The sequence below is a fragment of the Phacochoerus africanus genome, chromosome 9 (assembly GCF_016906955.1).
Source record: "Phacochoerus africanus isolate WHEZ1 chromosome 9, ROS_Pafr_v1, whole genome shotgun sequence".
NCBI classification, from domain to species: domain Eukaryota; kingdom Metazoa; phylum Chordata; class Mammalia; order Artiodactyla; family Suidae; genus Phacochoerus; species Phacochoerus africanus.
This window is the reverse complement of record NC_062552.1, coordinates 2781046-2805014: the sequence shown is the minus strand read 5'-3', so window position 1 is coordinate 2805014 and position 23969 is coordinate 2781046.

The window sequence follows — 23969 nt, the reverse complement described above, 5'->3', positions numbered from 1 at the left end:
GGCAACCACAAGTCTATTCTCCAAATCCATGAGTTTCTTTTCTGTGGAAAGTTTCATTTGTGCTATATATTAGATTCCAGATATAAGTGATAGTGTATGATTTGTCTTTCTCTTTCTGACTTACTTCACTTAGATGAGAGTCTCTAGTTCCATCCATGTGGCTGCAAATGGCATCATTTTGTTCTTTTTTATAACTGGGTGGTATTCCATGGTGTATATATACCACGTCTTCTTAATCCATTCATCTGTCAATAGACATTTAGGTTGTTCCCATGTCTTGGCTACTGTGAATAGTGCTGCAATCAACATGCGGGTACATGTGTCTTTTTCAAGGAAAGTTTTGTCCAGATATATGCCCAAGAGCAGGATTGCTGGGTCATATGGTAGTTATATATTTAGTTTTCTGAGGTACCTCCATACTGTTTTCCATAGTGGCTGTACCAATTTACATTCCCACCAACAGTGTAGGAGAGTTCCCTTTTCTCTACACCCCTCTCCAGCATTTGTTATTTGTGGACTTATTCATGATGGCCATTCTGACAGGTGTGAGGTGGTACCTCATAGTTGTTTTGATTTGCATTTCTCTAATAATCAGTGATGCTGAGCATTTTTTCATGTGCTCATTGCCCATCTGTATATCTTCTTTGGAGAAATGTCTATTCAGGTCTTTTGCCAATTTTTCAATTGAGTTGGTTTTTTTTGCCATTGAGTTGTATAAGTTGTTTGTATATTTTAGAGATTAAGCCCTTGTCAGTTGCATTGTTTGAAATTATTTCCTCCCATTCCATAGGTTGTCTTTTTCGTTTTTTTTAAAAATGGTTTCCTTTGCTGTGCAAAAGCTTGTCAATTTAATTAGGTCCCGTTGGTTTATTTTTGCTTTTATTTCTATTGCATTGGGATCTCTTTCTAGTTTGTAAAGGAATTGAGCACTTTTTTTTTCTTTTTGTCTCATGAATGTTCTCTTGAATTTTGTCAAATGCTTTCCCTATATCAATTCAGATCACAACATGATTTTTCTCCTAGTGATATAAATTGCATTGATAAATGTTCTAATGTTGACCTAACCTTTCATTCCTATAATAACTCCAACTCGATCACAATCTAAACAAATTTTTAAATTGCTGGATTCAGTTTGCTAATATTTTGTTCAGGATTTTTGCATTCATGTTTATGAATGACATTGGTCTTTAATTTTCTTTTCTAGGAGTTCCCATTGTGGCTCAGCGGGTTAGAAGCTGACATAGTGTCTACGAAGATGTGGGTTTGATCCCTGACCTCACTCGGTGGGTTAAGGATCTGGCTTGCCACAAGCTGTGGCGTAGGTCACAAATGCATCTCAGATCTGGCATTGCTGTGGCTGTGGCATAGGCTGGCATCTGTAGTTCCAATTCACCTCCTAGCCTGGGAATGTGCATATGCCATGAGTGCAGCTGTTAAAAAAAAATTAAAAAAAAGAAAATTTTCTTTTTTTAAGTCCTTGCCTGTGTTGAGGAAATGTTCTTCTTTTTTCTCTTTGTATATGTTTGCATCCTTGGGGGGTTTTATTGGCCATGCTTGTGGCATGTGGAAATTCCTGCGCCAGGGATGGAACCTGTGTCACAGCAGTAGCCCACACCTCTGCAGTGACAAAGCTGGATCCTTAACCCTTTGCACCACAGGTGACCTCTGGGATCACTGAGCTTTTATAGATGCTAAAGGCAGCCAGCTTAGTGGACAGCCCACTACTTGGGGTCAGAGGCATATCTGAGCTCTCTCTATCATTTAGTAGCTGAAAGCTCTTGGGCTGGTAGCTTACATCTCTGGGACTCAGTGGGGAGAGTAGGACATGTTCTTTCCTGCCTCAAAGGGTTGTTGCATCACCATGAGCAATTAATGGGATACTTTATGTAAATCCTGTAGGAAAGACAACCCCTGCCAAAGCTGGCTTTGGGGAACACATTGTCCAGTGGATTGATTCCAAAACAGAGTCTCTCTGTGATGCTGTAAATCAGATGAAGGAAGTTGAAACACTCTTGGAGACCTCCTTCCCTTGGGAGCACTGCCGACGTATTTTCAGAGGAGATGGTTTGGCAGTTTCCAAAGGCAAATTTGTAGTCTTTCCTTCAGTTGGGAAGGGCCCAGGTCACTGAATCAATGAATTTCAGGGCTGGAGAAGGACCCAGAGCATCCAGTCAATGGGGAACTTCAGCCAAGAAGGTAATATTAACTCATATCCAGGGATTTAACAAACTTAATTCTAAACTGAACATCAATTTTTGCATGTGTGCTTTAATTTATAAAAATACTACCTTCTCAGAGTAATGGTACATGAGCGCTTTGAAATGATATGAGTTATAAATTTAAAAAAAAAGCTTTTCTTGTTCTCTAGTAGACTCAGCCTGTTCTCCTCCTTAGAGATAACTTTTCAAACTTTCTCTTCTGAGTTTCTCTGGGAATTCCTGCCACAATTCTAAATGGTGTGAATAGACCTCTATCCTTTAATTTGTAAGTTTTTAGAATATCTATTATCTCCCCACTACAGTGATGAATTTATCTTTCTTTTACTCCCTTCTACTTGCTTTGTTTTGTTTTGGTTTTTGTTTGGCCACACCTGCAGCATGTGGAAGTTCCCAGGCCAGGGATAGAATCTGAGCCACCGTGGTGACCTGAGCTGCTGCTGTGACAACACTGGATCCTTAACCCACTGTACCACAAGGGAACTCACACGGCTTTCTACTGGTCACATTTTATTTTTAGTCCTTCTCTTGGTTACTACTATATTCATATTTAATTAAAATATTAATAATTATGATATTAATGATATAGAATATTCAAATAATATTTCTGAACTTCTGTATCTTGACCTATCAATTTCAGAGCTCCTCTTGAGTTCTCATCAGGTAAAACGAGAAAGCGGGTTCCTCTGCATTTCCCTGAGTTCTTCTACCTCCATCTGCCGCTAATCCTGGCCCTCATCCTCGCCGTCCCTTCCGTTATCTTCCAATGTCTGGGGTTATAACATAGAATCTGTTCTACAATCATATATGTCCTTTGGGCTTTGCTATGGTTTGATTCTAAAAACTGAAAGCCAATATCCAGAGTTTATAACATCGAGATAATGTAAATATGTGTTCAATGAAGACCACATAGTGTGATGGTAGAATTAGAGAAGGAATGAGACCCTATATTAACTAACCTGGGTTCTTGAAGGAGGAGACTCTCAAAAACCAGCAGGATGAGTCATTTCCAGGAGAAGGAAGAGGGCCTGCGTAGTGCAACTACTTACCCTTATTACTACTTTATGCATTCATCTTGTAAATAAAATTACCCAGCTTTCTTACTTACATCATTGCTTGCAGGAAGTTGACTTTCTTTATGAATGCATTTTTTTTTTTTTGAGCTTGCTGAATTTTTCTAATTTTTCTAGGAACTAATTTGGATCTATTGCTTTCCAGGCTTGCTGCACAGCTATTATCCTGGGGGTTTTTTTGTTGTTGTTTTTTTTTCCATTCTCTCCTGGGCTAATTTTCTCGCCTCACTTTTTTGCACTCCTCTCTTGCTTTACTGTGATACATGCTTATGTAATGCTTTCAGAGAAGGTTACTTAGTAATAAAGATCTGAGTGTTTGAATGTGCATTAATGCCTAGGTTTTATTCTTATTTGTGATTGAAAACTCAGGAATATATACAATTTTATGTTTAAATTAATATTTCTTTAAAACTTAAAGGTGGAGTTCCCATCATGGCTCAGTGGTTAACGAACCTGGTAGTATCCATGAGGATGTGGATTCAATCCCTGGCCTTGTTCAGTGGGTTCAGGATTCGGTTGCCATGAGCTGTGGTGCAGGTGGCAGATGTGGCTCAGATCTTGAGTTGCTGTGGCTGTGGTGTAGGCTGGCAGCCACAGCTCTGATTTGACCTCTAGCCTGGGAACCTCCATATGCCTCAGGTGCGGCTCTAAAAAGACAGAAGACAAAAAACAAACAAAAAAAACCCAAAAAACTTAAAGGCAATACTCATCGTCTAATGGCATTGAATGTTGCTCCTGAGAATTTGATGCTAATATGATTCTGGTTCCTTTATAGGCAACCAATAGTCCTTTCCAGAAACTTTATATTTGGCTTTCTAAAATTTCAAGATGATCGCTCTAGGGCTTTGTGTGGATGTGTATGGGGGGGTCTTCCCCCCTTTCCTCTCATTTCACTGATGGTTAACTGAGTATAAAATTCTAGGTTTCAAAACATTTTATATCAGAAACTGAAAGGCTTTCTTCCATTATTTTCTGGTTTGGCACGTGAACCCTCTGTGTTTTGTTTAGTTTTCTTTCGAAGTCTGTGGGATCTTTTCTTTGTCCCAGCATTCTCAGGTAGCACAGTGATGCACTTTGCTGTGGATCCCCTTGGCTTCCTCTCTCGCATCTATGGGTCCCTTTTAATCTAAAAACAGGTCTTTCGGTTCTGGGCGATTTAAACATTTTTTGATAATTGAACTCTGGGATCAAGTCTCTACTTTTTTTCCTATTTTCTATTTCTTTGTCCTTTTGTTCTTCTCTCTGGGAAATTTTCTCAAACTAATCTATTTTAGGCTATCTCATTTTAACTTCCAAGAATTATGTGAATATTCTTTCATAGATTAAAAAAAAACCGGAACCAAATGCAATGTCTTCGTGCTGTCTCGCTAAGGATATTACTGATGGTTTTGAGTGATGTTTTCTCCTTTCTGCTTGCTTTTTCCAGCTTGTTTCGGTCTCTGGTTTTCAAATGAGTGTATTTTATTAGTAACCCCAAGACCACTTGGCGCCAGAGGGGCTTTTTTAAGGGGCACACCCAAGGCATGTGGAAATTCCCAGGCTAGGAGCTGAATTGGAGCCGCAGCTGCCGGTCTACACCACAGCCACAGCAACGCCTGTTCCAAGCTGTGTCTGCGACCTACACCACAGCTCATGGCCTTGCCGGATCCTTAACCCACTGAGCGAGGCCAGGGATCAAACCTGCCTCCTCATGGATCCTTGTTGGGTTCGTTACCACTGAGCCATGATGGGAGCTCCTCCAATGCTTTCTGGACCTTATGAGAAGGGGTCCATGAAACTATCTGGCACAGCTGTATCATGACTGCCTTCTGGCTGACAGTGATTTTTCAGTACTGTCAGTTTGTAACGTGGATCTGGATTTCAGAGATACTCCTTCAGAGACGCTGAACGTTTGTATCTTAGACTCACTGGAACTGGGAAAGTACTTTCTTCGAACCACTGGGAATCCTTGCCACGCTGCTCAGTTTCAGAGTGGTATTCCCAAAATCGATTGGGGCTTTCTCTGTGTGGTGGTGGTGGTACTGTCGTTATTGCTGGTAATGACCTTGGTGGTGGTGGTGCAGGTGCTGGTGATGTTTTTATTGTTGCCGTCAGTGGTGTTGGTGATGTTGGTGTTTTTGTTGGTACTGTTGGTGAGGGGGGTGGTGGTGGTGGTGTTGGCGGTGGTGTCAGTGGTGGTGGGGTTGGTGGTGGCGGGTGGAAGGCTTTACTGACAGTGGACCTCACTGGAAGATTTGGCTTGTCTGTTTCATCAGGAAACCTCTGATTACCGTTTTCTTTGGGGCTGGTTGGATGCTCAGAAGAATTTTGGACTCTTTTGCCGGAAGAGGTCAGCCTGGCTGCCAGCCGTCTGCGCGTCAAAAGAGGAAGGAAGGCTGAGACTTTGATAATCAATGCGCACCCTCTGCTTCGCCCCCTCTTCAGTGCAGAGTTCGGCCCTCTCTCTGCTTGGTGTTCCCTGGCCCAAGATGTTCCGCTGTACCTCTCCTCCGGGGGGACACTCCAGGCTTTTGCCCTTTGTGGAGCTGGGAGGTCTAAGGCTTCTCAGACGGGCTTTCAACCACGCCTGTTTCTGCCCCCTCCTTTTCTCCACATCCAAAGGAGCCTGGTGCTGCTGGCTCCTGAGCCTCTCGAAGGCCTATGGTGGGAATTTGGGCTTCCCCACCGCTGGGTCACGTTTGCTAAATCAGTTCCTTCTCCTCTTTCACTGTAGAGCTCCCAACATTTTCCTCTCCTGTTCTCTCCGTTCTGTGGATCTACGGCTTGGAAATCACTTTCCTGTTACTTCAGTTTGGTTCTGGGAGAAAATGGAAGTAAATATGTTTAATTCGCTATCTTCAAATGAAAGTCATCCTTTATTTTTTATCTCTAATTAGGAGATGTAAATTCAATTCGGAACCCTTAGGAAACAGTGAAAAGTGCAAACGGAACAAAAAATAACCCCAATCCCATCACTAGAGAGTCCCACAGTTCACACCTTTGCACGTAACTCTAAACACCTGATTGTGATAAATGCTTAGTTTTGAAAATGATGAATAAACTGGCATGCACATTTTAAAGACTTTTGACATATTTTGCCAGGTTGACACACAGAAAAGTTATTCCTATATACAATCAACTAGCTCATATTTAAAAAAAAGTACCATCAACAGTGATTAGTATGATTTTAAAACTTTTGCCAATCTTGTAGGAAAAAAGGGTCTTATCATTTGCCTTTCTTAAATCCTAGTGACAATAAGTCCTATGCTACACATAGTCCCATAAAATCTGGTATGAATTGTCAGTTTGTATTTCTTTGACAAACTACATTTTAAAATTTTCCTCTGCCTGTTTCCAATTAGTGTTTTCATTTTATTTTATTTTTGTCTTTTTGTCTTTTTAGGGCTGCACCTGAAGGCATATGGAGGTTCCTAGGCTAGGGGCTGAATGGGGCCTGTAGCTGCCAGCCTACACCACAGCCACAGCAACACTGGATTCGAGCTGCGTCTGAGACCTACACCATAGCTCATGGCAACACCGGATCCTTAACCCACTGGAGCAAGGCCAGGGATCAAACCGTGTCCTCATGGATACTAGTTGGATTCGTTTCCACTGAGCCACGATGGTAAACTCCAAGGTGTTTTTATTTTATTGATTCATAAGAATGTATTAAGGCTACAATTCAATACTTCAAAAAAACTTTCCTGCTGCTTTTCCATTTTTAAAGATCTTTTTCATATTTTGCTTTTAAGCAATTGATTCCTTCTTTTATTTCTGTCTTTGTTATTCTGTTCTGACCCCAAGGCTTGTGCCTACCTACCTGGGCTTCTAGTTCTTACGGTGGTTTCATAAGACATGAGATAAGGATCTAACTTTACGTTTTCCCCTTATATTATTCACCAATAATCTCAGCAGCATTTATTTAAAATACAGTTTCCACATTGATTCAAAATGCCACTTCGATGTGGGCCGGTTTCAGAGCAAAGACCATGAACCACTCAGTACAACCTTGCTCCCCCTGCAGAACAAGTAAGTTTGTATTCCTTCCTATTCTGAGTCTCTCTTTCTTCATCTGTCAGCGATGCCAGGGAGGCCCGTGTCATTCTTGCTCTTGCTGTTTTTGCCGCCTGATAGGCTGGTACCCATGGATTCCACAAACGTGGATGGGTCCTCCATGGTGCTGGTGTTTGTGCTGGGCTCCGGAATACACAGGAAACGTGGGGTGAGCCCTGTGTGGTAGTCCCGTCCATAAACCAGAGACAGAGCTTGCCTGGAGTCCCTCCGCTGTCCTGGGGCAGGTCTCTTTTATGCAGGAAAATGTGGATTACAGAGTCTGCAGGACTTGAGCAAAGTGGTCATGGTGATGTTTGTTTGTTTCATTTCTGCCTTCTCATTTATTTATTTTTAATCTTTTTTTTTTTTTTTTTAATGGCCGCATCTGCAACATGTGGAAGTTCCCGGGCCAGGGACTGAACCTGAGCTGAAGCTGCGGCAACGCCAGATCCTTGAACCCACTACACCAGGCCAGGGATTGAACCCACGCCTCCCATAGCGCCCTGAGCCTCTGCATTTGGATTCTTTTTTTTTTTTTCTGTCTTTTGTCTTTTGTCTTTTGTTGTGTTGTTGTTGTTGCTATTTCTTGGGCCGCTCCCGTGGCATATGGAGGTTCCCAGGCCAGGGGTTGATCGGAGCTGCAGCCACCGGCCTACGCCAGAGCCACAGCAACGCGGATCCGAAGCCATGTCTGCAACCTACACCACAGCTCACGGCAACGCCGGATCGTTAACCCACTGGGCAAGGTCAGGGACCGAACCCGCAACCTCATGGTTCCTAGTCGGATTCGTTAACCACTGCGCCACGACGGGAACTCCTGCATTTGGATTCTTAACCCACGGTGCCTTGGTGGAAACTCAGGGTGTTTGTTTTCTGAGGGTGTGATCTTAGTTGAATTCTTCTTTCTTTATCCTTTTCCGTAGCATTGCCTGTCTGTTTTACAAACATACACGTTATCCTTTTTAATAAATTATTGTTTTTTAAAAATGGACCTCACTTCACGGCGTCGGCTTAATTGCAACCCTTAGTTCTGATCTCTTGGGTCCCACGTTACCTTTACAAAAAGAAAACAAGGAGAAGAAAGCTGCAGGGTTAGTGCAGACCCAAGGGAGGGTGGCCTCCTCAGGAGGGGACAGGAGGGCGTGCCCGGGTAGACACACAGGGTGGTGAGAGGGTGAGAGGGTTCAAGGTACAGCCGCCTGGAACAATGTGGCCTTTGGGGGATGGTGAGTAATTCAGCTTGTCGGAAGCCGAGTCGTAAACGGGAGTGACCCGTGTGTTATATCTGCTGCACGTAGAGAGCCTTGGAGATGAGGAATTGTGAGGCTGTGAGAATTTCCATGCGTAAGGATCTCATATATCCAATTAAGCCAGTCCCTTTGGGGCATATTCTCACAAATGGAGGATTAGATATTCTTCCTATTAAAAGTGTAACTTTTTAATATATCTCTGGCACTATTTTAGTAACCAGAGAAATAAAGATGCTGTAAGCCAAAAAAAAAAAAAAAGAATCCCTAGGTGAAATAAACAGTATAAATAAATGCACCAATTATAACAGAATGAGCTCTTTGACAAAGAAGACCGCGCTGTCCAGCGTTGTCCATTCCCCCCCCGCCCCGCCAGGCAGGTCGAAAGGCCCCTGGCTCCTGACTTTGATCTGGGTGCTGGTCTAGCAAGCAGGACCCATCCACCTCCATCTTCTCTCCTGAATCCTCCAGTCAGGCTTTCAGCCCTGCTGTGCCACTGATACTGCTGGTCCAAGGTTGCCAAAGACCTCTGTTTGGTCCCAAGTCCTGGTGACCTTTGCTGCCTTCCTTGTGCTGCATCTTTCAGTGACATTGGGCAACGCTGAGCAGGCCTCCCTTTGAACTAATTGTATCTGCTCACACCCATCTCCCCTTCTTCTGGTATCACTCTACTTCCTGGTTTCCAGAAATGGGTCTGTGACCTAGGATGGGTAAATTATTATACCAGTTTGATCTCAGTGACTGCTCCTAGAGGTATACAGGGTGGGGTAGGGGGTGAGCCAAGCTGAGCTAGCCAGGGTTCTTCTGGGCTTTTATGTACCAGAGCCTGGAGAATGGCTCTTCCTCTTTGGCCAAAGACTGTCCAGGACATGATTCAGAGGTGCTATAGTCAAGAGTCTACCCTTTGGAATTAAGAGGATGTGGTACATCTATACAACGGAATACTACTCAGCCATGAAAAAGAATGAAATAATGCTTTGGCAGCAACATGGATGCACCTAGAGACTCTCAAGCTAACTGAAGTCAGAAAGAGAAAGACAAATATTATAAGATATCAGTTATATGTGGAATCTAACATATGGCACAGAGTCTATAATAGACCCTCAGACGTAGAGAACAGACTTACGGTTGTCAAGGGGGAGGGGCCAGGGAGAGGGATGGATGGGGAGTTTAGTAGATGCAAACTGTTACATTTAGAATGGATAAGCAAGGACTACTGTGCAGCACAGGGAACTATATCCAGTCTCTTGGGATGGACTGTGATGGAAAATATTATAAGAATGTGTGTATATATATATATATATATACATATATATATATGCATATGTATGAATATATATGTATGACTGGGTCACTTTGCGGTACAGCAGAAATTGGCAAAATATTGTAAATCAACTATACTTTAATAAAAAAAATTTTTTTAAAGAATCTAGGAGTTCCCTTTGTGGCTCAGTGGGTTAAGAACCTGAATAGTATCCATTAGGATGTGGGTTTGATCCTTGGCCTTCCTCAGTGGGTTGCGGATCTGGTATAAGACGCCATAAGTTGCCACAAACTGTGGTGTAGGTTGCTGGGACGGCTTGGATCCTGTGTTGCTGCAGCTGTGGCAGAGGCTGGCAGTTACAGCTCTGATTCCACCCCTAGCTTGGGAGCCTCCAGATACGGCGAGTGCGCACACAGAGGGAAACTGAGGCGGCAGCAGAGATGGCGGGCCCAGCAGCCCAGAGTCCCTGCCTGAGGCCCTGACCTGGCCGTCTCCAGCCTGGCCTGCTCTCCTTGGACTTTGGCCCCAGGAGCCAATAAATCCCTCCTTCGCTTGTATTTCTGCCTCTTGTCACCCAAAGCATCCTACCTTCTTCAGGTAGAACATGGAGAAAATGAAAAGTCGTGAAAACAGACAGCTATTCAAAAGGGTTTGGAAGCTATGTTCTGCGCAGGAGGAATGAGGAAGGGCCAGGCCTGCAGGCTGGAGGCAATGGCAGGGTGCTGTCTGCGTTTAGGAACAAGCTAAAGGGTTCAGATGAGCTTTGCCTCTTTCTCAAAGAGAATCTTCCTCAGATTGGAAAGTGCAGGGAAACGTGACTAAACCCTTGGGGAACTGAGACCCAAGAGAAATGAGGCAACAGTCAGAAAGGGCCACCTGCCTCGAAATGAGCTTGTCCCCAGCCCTGCTTAAGCAGGTGAGTGGAGCGGCTGGGCCCCCTGCCCCCGGGAGCTGGAGAGATGCGCCTCTGTGGGAAACTCCCTGAAGGGGTGACTCGGTGTAGACGGGAGAAGGGTTAGACCAGTTTTCACAGGGGGCGGGGCCTCAGGGGGCGGCCCTAGACCCTGGAGACGTCACCCCTTGACTTCAGTGAGACGTTCAGGCGCTTTGTGGCATGCTGGTTGCTCACCCTCTGGTCTCAGATGGCCAGAGACGAAGGAGCAGCTTGGCCTGGAGGGTGGTGAGTGGAGAGAGAGGTGACCCGAGGATGGATTCTGTGTCAGGCAGGTGGCCTCAAGGTGCCTGCAGGACAGTTGCGCAGGGCCGCTCAGCTGGCAGATTAAACCTTTCGACCCGCGGCTCGGGAGGGAAGCCAGGCCTGGTGAGCTGGCTCTGGGGGCCGTGGGTGGGAATGAGACCCCCGGCAGTCAGTGCATCTGGAAAAGTGAAGCCAGAAGCTTCAGGGTGACTTGTTTTGGGACTTGATGGGTGGAAAAGGAAGAGCTGATGGAGAGAAAGAAAGAGGGCTGAGAGCTGGGAAGGGCTGGGGAGGCGGAGAGAACAGAGCCTGAGAGAGGGAGCAGTTACGGCCACTGGTTCCGCGAGAGCAGTGCCAAAGGCCCGAGCAGTGCCAAAGGCTGAAGAGGAAGGGAGCGGAGTCAGCGGTGACTTTGCAGAATCCCTTCCTAACCCGAGCCGAACCGCTGAATGGAAAGAAGTGAGTAGACACGAGGAGTGTCCCATCTCTTCCCTTCCTCAGTCGCTGCCTGGAGAAGCACACAGGCCAGGTGTCGAGTCGGAGCTGCAGCCGCCGGCCTACACCACAGCTCACGGCAATGCCGGATCCTTAACCCACTGCGCGGGGCCAGGGATCCAGCCTGCGTCCTCATGGATGCTAGTCGGGTTTGTTACCCCTGAGCCCGATGGGAACTCCTTGCAATAGCTCCGAACCAAGTCTGCTATGGTTTTCTCCCCACGTCCATGCCAGCGTCCACACCGCCACCGCCTCACCTTCCTAAAGCACAGTTCTCCAGGGGCTGGGGAGGAACGTACAACGCCCAAGGCTGGCATCTGAGTTGCGGAAAGGCTCATGCAGCAGGCCCTGAGCTCCGGGGCCAGCACCGTGTGTGGGAACCGCTCACTCAGCCCCTTGGGCAGGTGGGGGGCAGGGCGTGCTCCAGGTCAACCTGGATGCTGGGTCCAAACCAGCAGGGCGAGCAGAAGCCCCTGGACGGAGGTGGGATTCAGGCCAGGCCCGGGGGTGGGCACGACTTCACTTCCCCCTTCTGGGGGCCGAGCTGGGGCACGTGGTGGGACGGAGCTTTGAGAACGGCGGGGGCGGTGGTCCAGCTGAGTCCCGAGGGGTGGGGAGGAGAGACTCACCTGTCTGTCCCTGGCGGTCAAGGCCTCCCAGCGTGGACACTGCCCCCTCTTCCCGCCCCGTCTTCCTGGAGTCTGACCCCCCGCCGAGGCTCAGGTGAGCATCACAGGTCCCAGCTTCTGCCTCAAGCTAGAAGGCTACGCCCCCAGCCCCACCCTACTTCCTGGAACCCCACTCCCGCTCTAAGCCGTGGGCACAGCCGCCTCTTCCAGGGAGCCGTTCTGGGTGCAATTATCCCCTCCTTTTGTAATGTGTTTCCCTCATTCTTTATCTCCTAATTTTATTAAAGTTATAACAGTGCCATAAATTCCCATCTTTCCCTGATGTGGGCTGCAGGGCGTAGTGAACTCGGAGTTATCTTTGCTCACCCCAAGCCTGCGGGAACTGTGGCTTCTACTCCCCGAATCCGCCTGAGAAGTCTTAGAGGACAGGCCAGGATCCCTTGGGTGAGATATTGGATGGTGGCATTCTTCAGAATGTTCTGGAGACATAAAAGAATCTGTGACAACTGCTGGTCTGGGATGGAATCTAGTCCTCGTGACCACTTAGTTCATACAAAGCAGAGGGCGGAACTTAGAGGGACTTTTCCAGGCACAACAGAGCCGACTGGAGACACTGCCCAGGCCCTGATGGCCCCAACATACCCGCCAGCACCCAAGACTCTCAGCAAAACCCAAGTACCTGCGCACCTCACTGAAAAAGTACAAACATCCAGTAAAGCAGGAACGAGGTATTTCAGGGTGGCGTTTTGCGTACACACGTGACCATTTGAACTCAAGGCACTCCTGGGTTCTGAGATGATTTTAAGATGAATGGTTTTATCTGGTGCTTGCCACGTTTTATTCAGCAACTAGAAGCTTGTTTACTTCCATGGCCGAGGGCCTGAGGGCCGTCTGTGAATTACTGAGCCAACATGTCACCAGGGTCATGCTTCCAGTCTGCTTATTGCTGGGACTTGACCCTCCGTGAGGAACGTTAGTACAGGGAAGATGTTATTTGAGCACTAAAAACGTTTGCAGGTACCTGTTCCGTTCACAGCTGAGATTTTATCGGCATTAATCTGAGTTGAAGCAAGAAGCACATAAAAGTGTGAGCTGGTGCCAAAGTAACGCGGCTCAGGCAGTGGGCCGGGCTGCTCCCAGCTTGGTTGCAGGGGGTAGCGTGTCCCTACAGGCTGCCTGTCTGTGGGATGGAAGACCCCTCTGAGGCATGCTTCGAGGAGTGGGGAGAGAGAGGGTGGCTGGGTCCCCGTGGAGGGAGGGACCAGAGCTGTCGCTGGTCTTCCTCTCCCAGATTCCTGAGACCTCCGGAACCTGCGACCCTGGCCTGGGGCAGGGGGCGCCCAGCCCAGCATGACGGCTGTGGGGATTTGGTAAAGGACGCTCCATCCAGCCTGCTCCTTCAGTTTTTCCTTTTCCTGCGTTTTTGTCCAAATGGCAGATGTTCCCAGGACACACCCCACATGCCTTCACTGGTTGTTGCTTCTTTCTGGAACCTGTCTGACCCACTTGGAATCCCAAGCATCCTTTCATCCATCTCCAGTGGCACTCCTTGCATTCTTTTCTTTGATGGCCTCAACCGGTTATGAACTCAGAGTTCAGGGTTCATCTTTTGTATCTGCTGCTGCTACTTCTGGCTCTTTCTTGGCCCACCAGAAGCTCTTCCTGGCCTTGGCACTTTCTAGGTGCCGGGCACTGGCCCTGAGTCATGCTGTCTGGTTCATTTTGGAGCTTCTGCCACCTCTGCTGTCAGATGGAAGCCCCTGGCTGCTGGGGCCACAGGTAAATGGGGAAAGCAGGCACTCAGGGTCTGGCCCATGTAAACACCCATGGGCCAGGAGCTCGTGATGGAACGGATCTAAAGAGGATCCCTCTCTGTACAACAGGTGATGAGAGAGGTGTGAGGTGTGAAGCTCAGAACCTGACACAGGGGGAGGTGCTGACGGAACCAGGTGCCCACTGGGTCCTCCTCTGATACACGGATGCCGCTGTGGCAGGGCTGGGACGCTTCAAGCTCAGGCAGAAGCCCCTGGTGTGGCCCAGCTGAGGTCTTAGGAGGTAGGATTCAGCCTCTTTGAAAGAACTTTCTGGAGCAGAGAGGTGTTAGCTGATGACCTAGGCTGCCTGAGGGGGCGGTGGGCTGCCCATCGCAAGACGTGCCTGGTGGAGGCCTGGCCAGAGCTTGGGAGGAGGACTGACCCTCCAGGGGTCCCTGTGAGCCCAGCCTGGCTTGTCCCAGGGCCGTAGGAGGCGCCACGTGTCAGCTGCACATCGCTATACGCATGTGACTCTTAGACGTGGGCGTTATTCTTACTTACAGAAAAATCATGTTCTCTTCTCTTTTAAGAGCAGGTGGCACATGGGGTGAGGAGGAGATCGGATCCTGCCCCTTGGAGCTGAGCTGCTTGGGGGAGGGGCTGGGAGGTGCCCACTCCCATCCCCTGCAAAGGGGCCTCGCAGTGAGTTTTTGGCCACAGCCACGTCCTGTCCCCAGGCCTCCCAGAGTGGCCTTTTTCACCCAAGCCGGGGGTGGGTGGGGGAAGGCTGGGTTTTTTTTCTTTGCTGAGGTGGGGTCAGTAAAAGGTGGCCATTGCAGGTTAAAAAAATAAAATAAGGCCAGCAGGGGGAAGTTGGCAGGAGCTTCATCTGAGAGCCTGTTCCTCTAAAGGGCTATTTATAATGTCAGCTCGGCGTTCAGCTCGGCTGGGTGGGGGCTCCCTTCCTCCCAGGACGCCGCCTGGGGCTCCGGGGCCGGGGAGATGCCTGCAGGATGGCAGGGCTGGGCTCCCTGGCCCTCCTGGCCATGTTGCCACCCGGAGAGACAGCGGACCCCACAAGCTGACTCTTAAACGCCCCAGGAATCCGTGGCTGTGGTTTAGTTTGTGTTAGAAGGGTTGGGTGGGGGGCGGGGGGGGAGTGGAGTTTGCTTTTTTTCCATGTTGAAGATGCTATTTTGAACAAAACTATGTTCGCAGACTTGAAAGCGACTCATGGAGTGTAGCTGTTTCATCATTAACGAAATCACGGCTATGGAGGTTAGCTGGGGCTGCTCGCAAAAGTGACCACAAAGCAAGTGACTGAGAACAAGCTGCGGGGGGCGGGGGGGGGGGATAATGACTTAGAGGGAGAAATAAGGTACAATCCAAGGGATGCACCTGACAGAGTGCGCGAGGAAGCACAGCACAGGGGGTACGGCCCTGGACCATGGGTCACAAGTTCTGGATTTCATCCCAGTTCTGCCGCTTACCACCTGTGTGACCGTGGGCCAGTCGCTTAACCTCTCTGCCTCATCTGGAACCATCCCCGCAGGGCCAGCCTCACCGAGGTGCGGAGGCCCCTCTTTGTAAGCAATAGTGCAGCACGGACACCACCAAACTCGGCCCCCTTCTTTCCTGCTGTTGGCGCCACCTCTACTGACTTCCCGCCTGTTGGCTTCTTGCTCCCGCGTCACGCCCATCCGAAAAATGCTGCTTCTGTGTCACCTCAAACTGCCACCTGGGGCCTCGTGGCTGACTTTGGGATGAGCATGGTGGTGAAGTCTGCTTTCCCAAGGGCCAGGGGCAGGGGGGTGGGGGTGGGGTCCCAGAATCTCTCTCTCCCTCCACACTGGGGCAAAGTGGAGGTTGGCCCCTCATTTTCTGCAGTCCTTGCCTTGGCCACCCGGTCCTGGCCACACTGTCTGCCGTTCATTCCTTGGACACAGCTGTCATGCCCCCTTCAGGGCCTTTGCATGCCAGCTCCCTCCGATGGTCCTGTGCCACCCTCTTTCTCCCACCTTCAGGTCTTTCTCGCAGGGGAGGTCTACCTGGCCACCCTATTTTATTTTTTTGGCCACACCCATGGCATGCAGAAGTGGCAAGCCAGAGATGGAACCCACACCACAGCAGCGACAGTGCCGGATCCTCAAGCACTAGGCTACCAGGGAACTCTGTGGCCACCTAAGATCTGGCATATTTTACTCATCCCTCCCACACCCACCCTGGAATGTAAATTCCATGAGAGCAGGAATTTTTCTTCCTTTTATTAACTGTTCATTCTCCTCCAACATCTTCCCCTATAAAAGGAGCTGGGGAATAATCTCTCTTTTTCTATCGTCTGGAAGGATTTGCATCAACTTGATCTATTCCTTGAAAGTTTGACCCCACTTGTAAATCCATCTGGGCCAGGTCCTTTTTTTTCTCGGGGGCGAATAATTTTGGCTGGTGTGCCAGTTTCTTTGATAATTACATCACTATTCAAAACGTTTTTGCTTGAGTCAGTTATGTTTTTGTAGGAATTTGATTTCAAAAGTGTTGATATTATCATTTTTTGTCATACTTATATTATTTATTACTCACATTTTATGTGTAGTTACATTCCCTTAATTTATAACAGTGCCTATTTCAACTTCTATCTTATCTTGATGAATCTGGAGAAATCTGCCTACATTGCTAGTTTTTGCAAAGGAACCCCCTCTTGGCCTTTTGCTTCTCTGCTGTGTTTCTGTTTCTATCCTTTTTTTTTTTTTTGGTCTTTTTGCCTTTTCTTGGGCCGCTCCCTCGGCATATGGAGGTTCCCAGGCTAGGGGTCCAATCGGAGCTGTAGCCACCGGCCTATGCCAGAGCCACAGCAACGCGGGATCCGAGCCACATCTGCAACCTACACCACAGCTCACGGCAACGCCGGATCGTTAACCCACTGAGCAAGGGCAGGGACCGAACCCGCAACCTCATGGTTCCTAGTCGGATTCGTTAACCACTGCGCCACGACGGGAACTCCTCTGTTTCTATCTTGTTGATCTCTGTTTCCGTTTTCATTTTCTGATTTCTTCTAATTTCACTGAGTTTGTTTCGTCCCTCACATCTCTTAAGAACACTTACTTCACTAATTTTGAGATTTTCTTCCATTCTAATATAAGTATTCAGCTATACATTTTCCTCAAAGTACATATTGGCTGCAGGAAGCTCTAATAAATATTTTTTTAAAATTGTCATTTAGTTTTAGATATTAAAAATGTTTATTTTGATATTGCCCCTTTAATCCATGAGTTATTTAGCAATACTGCTAAATATGTGGGTATTTTAAATTTTTTTATTTATTTATTTATTTTTTTATTTTTTTGTCTTTTGCTTTTCAGAGCTGCATCCATGGCATGTGGAGGTTCCCAGGCGAGGGGTTGAATTGGAGCTGTAGCCACCGGCCTACACCACAGCCACAGCAACGCCAGATCCGAGCCACCTCTGTAACCTACGCCACAGCTCACAGCAACGCTGGATCCTTAACTCACTGAGTGAGGGCAGGAATCGAACCTGCAACCTCATGGTTCCTAGTTGGATTCGTTAACCACTGAGCCATGATGGGAACTCTGGGAATTCCCCATTTTTAATTTATATTTTTAACCTCTGATTTAATTTCATTGTGGTCAGAGTTTCCAGTCTGCGTTATACTTAAGATTGAAATTTATTGAGACTTTCAATTGAGGCCTAGTACATGATAAAATTTTTTCTTTTTCTTTTGCTTTTTAGGGCCACATCCATGGCATATGGAGGTTCCCAAGGCTAGGGGTCAAATTGGAGCTGTGGCTGCTGACTTATGCCACAGCTACAGTGATGCCAGATCCAAGCGTTGTCTTCGACCTATACCACAGCTCATGGTATCCTTAAGCCACTGAATAAGGCCAGGGATTGAACCCACAACCTCATGGTTCCTAGTCAGATTCGTTTCTGCTATGCCACAACGGGAACTCCAATTTTTTCATATATTTCAAAGGTGCTTGAGAACAATGTATATTCTCTCTTATCTGGAAGAACTCTACATTAGATGTTATTTAACTGGGTCGTAACTTCTGAGTAGTGCATATTTTCTGCGTCTTTACCGATTTTTTTTATTATGATCTATCGATAACCAAAAGCCTTGCTAAATTCACTTTGCCCCATAAAATTTTATATAATATATTTGAGGCTAACTTGTGTGCATTATATTTAAAGTTGCTCTCTTCTTGGTCAATTAAAGGTTTTACTACTTCATGGTGAACTTCTCAATCCCTGACAGTACTTGTTGTCTTAGCGTCTAGTTGAACGATACTGATACGCTACATGGCTTTCTCTTGGTTCACATTCGCCTAACCTGCCATTTTCAATTCTTTTAAAAAATTGACAAAATTTGCATATTCTTATTTTATTTTTTTGTCTTTGTTGTTGTTGTTGTTGTTGTTGCTATTTCTTGGGCCGCTCCCGTGGCATATGGAGGTTCCCAGGCTAGGGGTCCAATCGGAGCTGTAGCCACCGGCCTATGCCAGAGCCACAGCAACGCAGGATCCGAGCCGCGTCTGCAACCTACACCACAGCTCACGGCAACGCCGGATCCTTAACCCACTGAGCAAGGGCAGGGACCGAACCCGCAACCTCATGGTTCCTAGTCGGATGCGTTAACCACTGCGCCACGACGGGAACTCCTGCATATTCTTATTCTTAATGAGTGTCTCTTATAAAGAACACATTCCTGTATTTAAGATATTCAATCTGTTAATAATCTGACTACTGAGTTTCATCCAAATGTATTTATTTTAATTACTGATGTATTTGGACCTATTTCTACCTTCTTTGTCTCGAGTTTTTCTATATTTGTTAAATCTTTTCTTGTTTTTGAAAACAACTTTTTGTCAATACCCCTCCTAATAAGACAAGAACTTTCATCCTTGGCTTCCCCCGACTTCTGCTAGGCCTATCACGTAGCTTTTATCTATGCTCTTAATCTGTACTGTTATTGATATTTTTCTCTAGTCTTAGCTGTTTATTTAAGACAGTAAAAACTCTTCCAAGTTATTTAGTCCCTTTGGCTTTAGACAGATCTAGCTTCATCTCTCGCATTTGTCTTTCTTCTTTTGCTAGTATTTTACATAGAACTATTTTGATGAGTCTTTGTGGTAGAATATCTGAAGGTTTGTATGCCTGAGAAATCTGAAAAAAAAAATCATGCCTGTATATTTGGATGGCAGTTCAGTTGGTTACAAAATTTCAGGTTTAAAGTTCTTTTTCTTCAATACTTAAAAAATGTAATTCTGTTGAGTTATTACAGCTATTGTTGTTGTTGGAAAATATTGTTTCCGTCTGTATCTGCTTTTTCCCCCTGGAAACATTTAAAATAATCTTTTTGGAATTCTTACTTTTCATAATAAAAATGTATAGGTGTGTATTTTACCTTATATCTTAAAAACTTTTTTTGGTCAGCTCAGGGGCCTTTAAATCTTTCTCAATTGAGGGAAATCTAGTCTGCTCTTTTTTTTTTTTTTTTTGTCTTTTTGTCTTTTTGCTATTTCTTGGGCCGCCCCTGCAGCATATGGAAGTTCCCAGGCTAGGGGTTGAATCGGAGCCATTGCCACCGGCCTACGCCAGAGCCACAGCAACGCGGGATCCGAGCCATGTCTGCAACCTACACCACAGCTCACGGCAACACCGGATCGTTAACCCACTGAGCAAGGGCAGGGACCGAACCCGCAACCTCATGGTTCCTAGTCGGATTCGTTAACCACTGCACCACGACGGGAACTCCTAGTCTGCTCTTTTTTGAATTTATTTCTTCTTTCCATTTTTATTATTTTTATTTCTAAGACTTTTATGATTTATGTTATTGCTTTTACTTCTAACCTCCATATCACCATGCTTTTCTCTTACATTTTCTTTTCTTTTTTTTTTTGCTATTTCTTTGGGCCGCTCCCACACGGCATATGGAGGTTCCCAGGCTAGGGGTTGAATCGGAGCTGTAGCCACCGGCCTACACCAGAGCCACAGCAACGTGGGATCCGAGCCGCGTCTGCAACCTGCACCACAGCTCACGGCAACGCCGGATCCCCAACCCACTGGGCAAGGGCAGGGACCAAACCCGCAACCTCATGGTTCCTAGTAGGATTCGTTAACCACTGCGCCACGACGGGAACTCCTACATTTTCTTTTCTATCTTTCTTTTTTTGGCTGCACTGCAGCATGCAGAAGGTCCAGGGCCAGGGATCAGCAACCTGAGCCATGGCAGTGGCAATGCCAGATCTTTAACCCTTTGAGCCACCAGAGAGCTCCAATATTTTTTCTCTCTTTCCTTCTGGAAGAATTGGTCAACTTGGTCTTTCAAATTGCTACTTTATTCCTTGGATGTTTCTGTTTTGCTTTTTATGTCATTTAGAGGACACTTTATTTTTCAAATATTATATTTTGTACCTACTATTTATATATTGGTTTTGTATGCTTTCTGTTTCGTGTTGCTGGTATTTTTTTTTTTCTTTTTTAAAAAGTATTCATATTAGGTTAGGTTTTTTTTGTTGTTGTTGTTTTGTTTTTGTCTTTTTAGGGCCGCACTTGTGGCATATGGAGGTTCCCAGGCTAGGGGTCCAATGGGAGCTGTAGCCACCAGCCTACGCCACAGTCACAGCAACATGGGATCCGAGCCGAGTCTGTGACCTACACCACAGCTCACGGCAACACCGGATCCTTAACCCACTGAGCAAGGCCAGGGATTGAACCTGCAACATCTTGGTTACTAGTCGGGTTCGTTAACCACTGAGCCATGATGGGAACTCCACAGGTTAGTTTTAAATTCTTGTCTCTGGGTCCCAATATTCTGGTGGAATCCTTAATTCTGAGTGTTGTTTTTCTTTTGAAGAGGTTGTGTTGTCAGTTGTCTTGTGAATTTGGCCTCTGAGATCATTTTCTCAGAGGATATCAACTTTTCCTCCAATGATGCACCAGAACCAGCTGGTGTCAGTTTCTGGGGGCTCCAGGATGAAGGGGAGAGTGTGTCCTGGGAGGCAGAGCCACTTACTCTGAAAAACAATCCTGAGGTCAGGGCTTTAGGCTGCCTCCAGGGGGAAGCTGAGTAAGGAGAAGATGATTTTAAATGTAATCCTCAGCCCTAGGGGATTGGAGGGGGAGGAATGAGGAAGCAACTGTCAGAGGATTTTTAGCCTCAAGTTAAATATTTTAAAGCTCCTCACCCCCACTGAACTTCTGCAAGGTCTGGTTTTACTTTCGAGGACAAATGGACCAGGACTGGGGGGAGGAGGAGAACACCTAGCACTCCTTTCCCAACTTATCCTTTTATAGCTGTTCTTACACCTTCTACAGACATACCAGTCCCTAAAAGCATCTCTGTTCATTCCAGGGCTTCTGCAGATCTTCTGCAATGTGAGGGTTACTTTAGTGGAAAGACCTTAGACTTGAGACTGAAAGAGTCTTGACACCAATCCCATAAGCCACTTTCTCTATGATGAATGCGCCCTTTTTTCTGCTCGGTGCACCCTATTCCAGCCAACGTGGCCTTCCAAAGGATCTCTCCTCTGCACATTTGGGCCCTATAGCTTTGGGCTTCTCTTACTTGGTTCTACCTGTTTTTGTTGTTGTTGTTTGTTTGTTTTTTCATCCTTAACCCTGGAAAATCACATTCACTCAACTCACAATTTAATTTAGGGAGCGTTTCAAAGTTAGAGAAATTCTTGATCTAGTTAATCCCAACCCGACCCAAATTTCTGTTCCGTCGAAGACAGAGATAAAGGGGACAGGGAACAGAATGATTCACCTGTGGATGGGGTTTGACCGACCCCCTCCTGATACCCACCTCTGCCCTGCTCACTCAGGTGACAATCTCATTCCCATGACTCTGCGAAAGAGGAAGAAGCATTTCCTTCAAAATCTGGGTTTGAGAGGTTTCAGACTCAGGGACACAGGACACAGTGGAAGCCAATGACAAGATTTGGGCTTAAAATAGGAACATTAAATGAATGAAAAATGTTTGAAAAAGCGAAGCTGCTGCCCTCTGCCTAGAATACTGGAAGGCAGGGGTGTTTCTTCTACCCTTGGGTAAGAAAAATTCATCCTTGAAGGAACTATAAGTCCCCAGAGACAACATCTTCAGACACTGATATTTTCTGAAAAGAAAAGTCAGATTTCTACTGCTGGATACTTCCTGAGGTCTACCCAAGTAGTTAGTTCTACCCTTGCATACAGAATAAACACTCAATTTTAAGACTTTCATATTTCTGGTCAAATATGGACCCCAGCTAAGTAAGGATCACCAAACATCTGAGGACAGCCTTTATATGAGGGACTGAAATTAGAAATGCCACATATGCAAAGATCAGAATAGTTGAATGACAATTCTGTCCTTGGAAAAAAGGAACAATGGTTGAAACAAAGTGGATGAGAACTTTCAGACAGATAGAAAAGGTCACAAAGGATCAGAAATTAAGATTGCCCCTGATTTTTCTGTAGCAATGTTGAATCTTAGATAATAGAATAATATTTCTACAAGTCTGCAGAAAAATTATTTCAGTAAATATGGGTCAGATTATACAAAGGATATGTAAAAACAGATAAAAGTGAAATCATATCTCCTGGATGTTAAGGCATATAGTTTCGCACTGCCCCCTCCATTTTAAAAATCAGCTTTATTGAGGTATAATTTTATGTACAGCAGAATTCACTTTTTTTTTTTTTTGTCTTTTTAAGGCCGCACTCGTGGCATATGGAAGTTCCCAGGTTAGGGGTCGAATAGAAGCTGTGGCCACTGGCCTGCACCACAGCCACACCCATGCCAGATCTGAGCTGTGCCTGCAACCTACAGCACAGCTCACAGCCACACTGGATCCTTAAACCACTGAGCCAGGCCAGGGATCGAACCCATGTCCTCATGGATACTAGTCGGGTTTATCACCGCTGAGCCACAACAGAACTCCTGAGAATTCGCTAATTTCTAAGTCTACTGTTTAGTGAGTTTGACTAGCGATTCTCAACCAGAGGCAATTTTACCCCCCAGCAAATATTTGGCAAAGTCTAAAACCATTTTTGATTGGCATAACTTGGGGATGGGAGAGGGCGACTGACATCTAGTGAGACAGAAGCGAGGGATGATGCTAAGCACCCAGGGTCGCACAGGCCAGCCTTTCACAGCAAAACTGCACTGCCCAGAAGGTCGGAAAAGGCAGAGCTGACAAAGCCTGGCTTTGAAGATAGCCATCTGATTGTTAGAGAACACTGCTATCACCAAAGAGAGTTTCTTGTACTCTTTTGCAGTCAATTCTCTTTCTCCACATCCTGGACCCTGACAACCACCAGTCTGCTTCCTATCACTATAGTTTTGCTTTTTCTAGAATTTCGCACAAGTGGAATTATACAGTATGTAATCTTTTGGATCTGGTCTCTTTTGTTCAGCACAATGTTTGTGAGAGTCATTCATTCCATTTTATTCCTTTGTGGAGGTCTGAAAGTACCACAGTTTATCTGTTCATCTATTGAAGGAAAAGATGGGTCATTTCCAGTTCGGGGCGATTAGGAGCATTGGTGAATATGACATTATGTGGGCATCTGTTTTCATTTCCTTTGGGTAAATGTACAGCAGTAAAATCGATGGGTCATGGTAAGTGTACATTTAACTTTATAAGAGACCACCAAATTGTTTCCACAAAGGTTGTACCATTTTACATGCCAAATATACGAGTCAGAAATATATGAGTTCTAGTTGCTCCAGTGCTTCTTGTTAACATTTGGTGTTGTCAGTCATTTTAATTTAAGCTTCAGTGATGAATTCTTTATTGAGCATCTTTTCAAACACTTGGAAACATTTGTGTAACTTCTTTTTCTAAAGCGTTTGTTTAAATCTTTCCCTTGTCAAAAAATTAGTTTGTTTCTATGTTATTTAATTATAAGAATTCTTTATATATTACGGATATATATTTTTTCTCAGCTCTACATATTGCAAACCTTTTCTCCCAGTGTGTGACCTGCCTTATTTTCTTAACAAGGACTTTAGAAAGTGGTTTTAATTCTGAAAAAGTTCCATTTATTAATTTTCTCTT